Here is an 8,314-nt window from a genome sequence, read left to right as displayed (position 1 = left end):
ACATCATCAGGAATACCTGCAAGCTTAAATAATCCACAAACTTCATCCACAAAGATAAGGTGTAAATCGGGATGCAATGTTCCATCTCCTGCAAAGGGATTAGCTAGTAGTTTCTCTATCATACCCGAAGGAATCTCAAAGTAAATATTTTCAGTAGGTTCAGTAGGTTGAGGAGCAACTCTTTGCTCTACTGGTCGGGGTGAAGATACCCCGAAGAAGCCCCTCAAAGGATTAGTTTCCATAGTAACAAGTGACAAAAAATTTCAGCACACTATATAAATGTTTCCTTACAAAGTTCCACTCACCAAAGGCGCTTCACTCCCCGGCAACGGTGCTAGAAAAGAGACTTGATGACCCACAAGTATAGGGGATCTATCGTAGTCCTTTCGATAAGTAAGAGTGTCGAACCCAACAAGGAGCAGAAGGAAATGACAAGCGGTTTTCAGTAAGGTTTTCTCTGCAAGAACTGAAATTGTAGGTAACAGATAGTTTTGTGATAAGATAAATTGTAACGGGTAACAAGCAATGAAAGTAAATAAAGTGCAGCAAGGTGGCCCAATCCTTTTTGTAGCAAAGGACAAGCCTGGACAATTTCTTATAATGAGAAAAGCGCTCCCGAGGACACATGGGAATTATCGCCAAGCTAGTTTTCATCACGCTCATATGATTCGCGTTTGGTACTTTGATAATTTGATATGTGGGTGGACCGGTGCTTGGGTACTGCCCTTACTTGGACAAGCATCCCACTTATGATTAACCCCTATTGCAAGCATCCGCAACTACAAAAGAAGTATTAAGGTAAACCTAACCACACCATTAGACATATGGATCCGAATCAGCCCCTTACGAAGCAACGCATAAACTAGGGTTTAAGCTTCTGTCACTCTAGTAACCCATCATCTACTTATTACTTCCCAATGCCTTCCTCTAGGTCCAAATAATGGTGAAGTGTCATGTAGTCGACGTTCACATAACACCACTAGAGGAGAGACAACATACATCTCATCAAAATATCAAACGAATAACAAATTCACATGACTACTAATAGCAAGACTTCACCCATGTCCTCAAGAACAAACGTAACTACTCACAAAGCATATTCATGTTCATGATCATAGGAGTATTAATATGCATTAAGGATATGAACATATGATCTTCCACCGAGTAAACCAATTAGCATCAACTACAAGGAGTAGTCAACACTACTAGCAACCCACAGGTACCAATTTGTGGTTTTGATACAAGATTGGATACAAGAGATGAACTAGGGTTTTGAGAGGAGATGGTGCTGGTGAAGATGTTGATGGATATTGACCCCCTCCCGATGAGAGGATCGTTGGTGATGACGATGGTGATGATTTCCCCCTCTCGGAGGAAATTTCCCCGGCAGAACAGCTCCGCCGGAGCCCTAGATTGGTTCCGCCAAGGTTCTGCCTTGTGGCAGCAGAGTTTCATCCCGTAAGCTTGCTTATGATTTTTTCAGGGTAAAAGCCTTCATATAGCAAAAGATGGGCACCAGAGGGCCACCAGGGGGCCCAGGAGACAGGGGGCGCGCCTAGTAGGGGTGGGCGCGCCCCCCACCCTCCTGGCCAGGGTGTGGGCCCCCTCTGGTGTTTTCTTCGCTCAGTAATTCTTATTAATTCCAAAAATGACTTCTGTGGAGTTTTAGGATTTTTGGAGCTGTGCATAATAGGTTTGCAATATTTGCTCCTTTTCCAGCCAGAATTCCAGCTGCCGGCATTCCCCCTCTTCATGGTAAACCTTGTAAAATAAGAGAGAATAGCCATAAGTATTGAGACATAATGTGTAATAACAGCCCATAATGCAATAAATATTGATATAAAAGCATGACGCAAAATGGACGTATCAAGTAGCTCCATGCAGAGCATTGTAGACATAGAAATTTGCAAAATACATACGGATCTGAATGTGGTAGACCCATTGACTAAACCTCTCTCACAAGCAAAACATTATCACACCTTAGTACTCTTTGGATGTTAATCACATGGTGATGTGAACTAGATTATTGACTCTAGTAGACTCTTTGGGTGTTAATCACATGGCGATGTGAACTAGATTATTGACTCTAGTAAACTCTTTGGGTGTTAGTCACATGGCGATATGAACTATATGTGTTAATCACATGGCGATGTGAACTAGATTATTGACCTAGTGCAAGTGGGAGACTGATGGAAATATGCCGTAGAGGCAATAATAAAATGGTCATTATTATATTTCCTTAGTCATGATAAATGTTTATTATTCATGCTAGAATTGTATTGACCGGAAACTTAAATACATGTGTGGATACATAAACAAATATGTGTCCCTAATGAGCCTCTACTAGACTAGCTCGTTGATCAAAGATGGTTAAGGTTTCCTAACCATAGACATGAGTTGTCATTTGATAACGGGATCACATCATTAGGAGGATGATGTGATGGACAAGACCCATCCGTTAGCTTACCATATGATCGTTCAGTTTATTGCTACTGCTTTCTTGAATGTCAAATACATGTTCCTTCGACTACGAGATTATGCAACTCTCGGATACCGTAGGAATACCTTGTGTGCTATCAAACATCACAACGTAACTGGGTGATCATAAAGATGCTCTACGAGTATCTTCAAAGGTGTCTGTTGAGTTGGCATGGATCGATATTAGGATGTGTCACTCCGTGTATCAGAGAGGTATCTTTGGGCCCTCTCGGTAATACACATCATAATAAGCTTGCAAGCAAAGTGACTAAGGAGTTAGTTGCAAGATGATGTATTACGGAACGAGTAAGGAGACTTGCCGGTAACGAGATTAACTGGGTATGAAGATACCGATGATCGAATCTCGGGCAAGTAACATACCGACAGACAAAGGGAATTACGTATGTTGTCATAAGGTTCGACCGATAAAGATCTTCGTAGGATATGTAGTAACCGATAAGGGCATCCAGGTTCCACTATTGGTTATTGACCGGAGAGGTGTCTCGGTCATGTCTACATCATTCTCGAACCCGTATGGTCCACACGCTTAACGTTCGCTGATGATATAGTATTGTATGAGTTATGTGAGTTGATGACCGAATGTTGTTCGTAGTCCCGGATGTGATCACGGACATGGCAAGGAGCTCTAGAATGGTCCGGAGGTAAAGATTGATATATAGGACGATAGTATTTGGTCACCGGAAAGGTTCTGGAAGTACCGGGTATTTTATCGGAGTGCCAGAAGGGGTTCCCGGAGGCCATCGGCAAGCGGTGGGCCTTATCGGCCAAAAGGGGGAAGCACACCAGCCCATGATAACCCACAAGTGTAGGGGATCGCAACAGTTTTCGATAAGTAAGAGTGTCGAACCCAACGAGGAGCTAAAGGTAGAATAAATATCCGCTCAAGTTCTATCGACCACCGATACAACTCTACGCACGATTGACGTTCGCTTTACCTAGAACAAGTATGAAACTAGAAGTACTTTGTAGGTGTGACAGGATAGGTTTGCAAGATAATAAAGAACATGTAGATATAAACTAGGGGATGTTTAGATAAAGATGCAATAAAGTAAATATAACGAGTGTGGAAAAGTGGTGGTAGGAGTTGTGGAATTGTCCCTAAGCAATTGACTATGTTACTAGACCGGTAATCACTATTGAAATTTTATTTGAGGGAGAGACATAAGCTAACATACTTTCTCTACTTGGATCATATGCACTTATGATTGGAACTCTAGCAAGCATCCGCAACTACTAAAGATTCATTAAGGTAAAACCCAACCATAGCATTAAAGTATCAAGTCCCCTTTATCCCATACGCAACAATCCCCTTACTCGGGTTTATGCTTCTGTCACTCAAGCAACCCGCCATAAAAGAATCATGAACTTATTGCAACACCCTACAGTGGGAATCCCTCATGCTTGCGTGACACGGAGGGCACAATAGGACAACAGCAATAATAAAACATGCAACTCAAACCAATCATAGCAATTCATCAATCACCGATAGGACAACGAAAATCTACTCAGACATCATAGGATGGCAACACATCATAGGATAATAATATGAAGCATAAAGCACCATGTTCAAGTAGAGGGTACAGCGGGTTGCGGGAGAGTGGACAGCTGAATATAGATGGGGGAAGGTGATGGAGATGTTGGTGAAGATGACGGCGGTGTTGGTGAAGATCGCAGTGATGATGATGGCCCCCGGCAGCGCTCCGGTGCCACCGGAAGCAAGGGGGAGATAGCCCCCCTTCTTCTTCTTCTTCCTTGACCTCCTCCCTAGATGGGAGAAGGGTTTCCCCTCTGGTCCTTGGCTCCCATGGATTGGGAGGGGCGAGAGCCCCTCCTAGATTGGATCTATCTCTTTGTTTCTCTCTGTTTTTGCGTTCTCAGATTCTGCCCCTTCACCGAGTTCTTTTATATCCGGAGATCAGTAACTCTGATTGGGGTGAATCTTTTGCCCAGATTTTTCTCGTAAAATTAGCTTTCTTGCGGCAAAAGAAGAGTGTCAACCGCCTTACGGGTGGCCCACGAGGGTGCCAGGTGCGCCTAGGGGGGAGGGCGCGCCCCCTGTCTCGTGGCCACCTCGGACACCGTTTCACGTTGATTCTTCCTTCGGAAAATCCCAAATATTCCAAAATAATTCTCCATCCGTTTTTATCCCGTTTGGATTCCGTTTGATATTGGGTTTTTGTGAAACATAAAACATGCAACAAACAGGAACTAGCACTGGGCACTCGATCAATATGTTAGTCCCAAAAATAGTATAAAAAGTTGCCAAAAGTATATGAAAGTTGAAGAATATTGGCATGGAACAATCAAAAATTATAGACACAACAGAGACGTATCAGCCCACAAGTGGGCTGGTGCACCCCTCCACCCCTTGCCCACGCACCAAAGATGGAGGGAAGGAAAGGGGAGGCGCCCCAAAGGCAGCCAACCCCCCTTTCCTCCCCCCATGCACAAATATGGAAGGGGGAGTTTCGGTCAGGGCAAGTGCCCTAGGGCAGCCACCGGCCACTTGGGGTGCCCTAGGGGCTGCCTCCCCCTCCACCTATATATATATGAGAGGGAGGAGAGGGGCAACATACACCATGATTCCCTAGCCGTGTACGACGCCCCTCTCCCTCTAGTTCATCCTCGGTCATATTTTCGTAGTGCTTGGCGAAGCCCTACAGAGATAGTTGCATCACCACCGTCACCACTCTCTCGTGTTGGCGGAACTCATCTACTACCTCACCCGTCTTGCTGGATGCTACATATTGAGCTAGCGTTGGTTTTCCCCGAAGAGGAGAGGGTGATGCAGCAAGTGTAGGGTAAGTATTTCCCTTAGTTTTGAGAACCAAGGTATCAATCCAGTAGGAGGCTCCTCAAAAGTCCCACGCACCTACACAAACAAACTGAGAACTCGCAACCAACGCAATAAAGGGGTTGTCAATCCCTTCACGGCCACTTACGAAAGTGAGATCTAATAGAGATAGTAATATATTTTTGGTATTTTGTAATATAGATGCAAAAAGTAAATATGCAAATAAAAGTAGATTGAAAGAAAATATGATAAGAGATAGGCCCAGGGGCCATAGGTTTCACTAGAGGCTTCTCTCGAGATAGCGTAAGTATTACGGTGGGTGAACAAATTACTGTTGAGCAATTGATAGAAAAGCGCATAGTTATGAGATTATCTAGGCATGATCATGTATATAGGCATCACGTCCATAACAAGTAGACGACTCCTGCCTGCATCTACTACTATTACTCCACACATCGACCGACTCCTGCCTGCATCTAGAGTATTAAGTTCATAAGAACAGAGTAACACATTAAGCAAGATGACATGATGTAGAGGGATAAACTCATGCAATATGATATAAACCCCATCTTGTTATCCTCGATGGCAACAATACAATACGTGTCTTGCAACCCTTTCTGTCACTGGGTAAGAACACTGCAAGATTGAACCCAAAGCTAAGCACTTCTCCCATGGCAAGAAAGACCAATCTAGTAGGCCAAACCAAACTGATAATTCGAAGAGACTTGCAAAGATAACTCAATCATACATAAAAGAATTCAGAGAAGATTCAAATATTATTCATAGATAAACTTGATCATAAACCCACAATTCATCGGATCTCGACAAACACACCGCAAAAAGAGATTATATCGAATAGATCTCCACAAGAGAGGGGGAGAACATTGTATTGAGATCCAAAAAGAGAGAAGAAGCCATCTAGCTAATAACTATGGACCCGTAGGTCTGTGGTAAAATACTCACAACTCATCGGAGGGGCAAGGATGTTGATGTAGAAGCCCTCCATGGTCGGTTCCCCCTCCGGCAGAGTGCCGGCGAAGGCTCCAAGATGGGATCTCATGGATACAGAAGGTTACGGCAGTGGAAATTGTGTTTCGTGGTGCTCCTCGATGTTTTCGGGGTCCGTAGGTATATATAGGAGGAAGAAGTACGTCGGTGGCCGCCCGAGGGGCCCACGAGACAGGGGGCGCGCCCTATAGGGGGGGTGATAAGCACATTTCGTATACATCTTTTGTCCCTCAAATATACGGTTCATTGAGATATATTCATTCATTTCGTGCTATAAATTACTGCATATTTGAATGAAAATCATATAAAGGGATCATTTACTTGTGGCTTGCTTTTTTTTGCAGAAAAGTGCGCTAAGGCACTATAATCGTCAAGATCTCTACTATGTGGCTAACGAGAAGAGAGAAGGGCATGAAATAAATACGTCAAGGACCTGAGCGTGAAGGAAAGAAGTAATCTAGGGGAGCAAACTAAAAGAAGAGGAGGATCTTCTTGGGCAGAAATGAAGAGAAGAGGAGGGCCAATGTGCAATTGTGGAAGATCAGAGTGGGGAACAAAATCCCTAGCTGCAACACTTGATCCCTTCGGGCCTGGCATCTCATCTCTCTCCCTCACCCATCCTTCTCCATCTCCGGCCGCCGCCACGGCCAGGCCAGCGTGGTGGTGTGCCTCCGCACTATCATCACACTCACCATAAACATCCACCATTCACCAACAACTTCATCCATCACCACCACCAACCGCTGCTCCTCACCACCAGCGCCGCCACTCGCGTGACCCGCCAGACTTTGGGGTCGCGGGTGTCTGATTTCCTGCGCACCTTCATCGATTGCTACATATTCTCTCCCCTGCTAAACTGCTGCTGCTCCTAATCTTCTTCTCCAACTCCTTCCGCTCCTTCCCTTGTTCCTACTGCTGCTATCTCAACCTACTACTACTGCTTCTTCGTCTCAAACGCCCCTTTCTACTGCTTCTTGCGTCCCCTGCTATTGCTCTCTCCCTCTCTGCTGCTCCTCACCCACCAACCTGCTGCTACTTCTTCTCCCTCAACCTCCTGCTGCTGCCATCTCCCTCTCTCTAAATTTCTGTAGATTTGAGATCGAATGTAATATTCAGATTTGTCTAGTGCTATGATATGTTTAGTTTCAGACTCAAGCTTGTGTGGTTTTAAATTGTTGATCTGAAAACTGAATTGTGGCATATGACCCTCTGTTCTTATGTGTGGTAATTAGTTAAAACTCATCACTTGTGTTTTGTACTTCTTGAATAAAGGAGTTCATCTTGTAGTACATGTGGTAGCTTTGTACCTGTGATATAAATATATATTTGTATGGTGATATATTTTTGTCCCTGACACATTATTGTTTCTTCCCTCTGTTACATTGTATGTTAGTTATATATGTTTGTGTGGTGATATCAAGTACCTGTGATGTATACATATTTGAGTGTGATTGTGATGTGAAATTTCTTTCCTTATTCCGTAATCTTACTTTTGCCCCTTTTACATACTTCCTAGTAATATATGTGTTCTTTTATTGTAGAATTCCTTTTGTAGTCTATGTATGCATGTGTTGATGTTTTATTGTCTCTAGTAAAACAAAAATACAGTGAAGATAATATGAACCTTCCATTGCTTATTTTCATTTTGTTTGTCATAAACTTTGGTTAGTTTAGGTCTATATTTCCTTGCAATCATCATCTAAATTCTATCACCTAGCTTTAGCTAAGCATAGTTGCCGTTGCCTAGTCCCTGAGGAGAATACGACACTCGCAGTTTGGGCATAAAAACCCCACTGTACCTACAATAGATCATTTTGGCGCCGTTGCCGGGGACTAGCGTCGAGTGACCGTGTTACGCTATAGACTAGGTTTATTTTAGTTTCGTGTTTAATTCGTCGTGTATTTCATTTTCTGCGTTTCTTTTATATTTTTTCGTCGTTGTTGCTTCGGCTTATTAGGATACTAACATTCTGACTAGTATTTATTGTTTATGAGTGTGCATAGGAAATCTAA

This window comes from Triticum aestivum, chromosome 2B, assembly GCF_018294505.1.
Source record: "Triticum aestivum cultivar Chinese Spring chromosome 2B, IWGSC CS RefSeq v2.1, whole genome shotgun sequence".
NCBI lineage: Eukaryota > Viridiplantae > Streptophyta > Magnoliopsida > Poales > Poaceae > Triticum > Triticum aestivum.
This window is presented reverse-complemented; position numbering follows the sequence as displayed.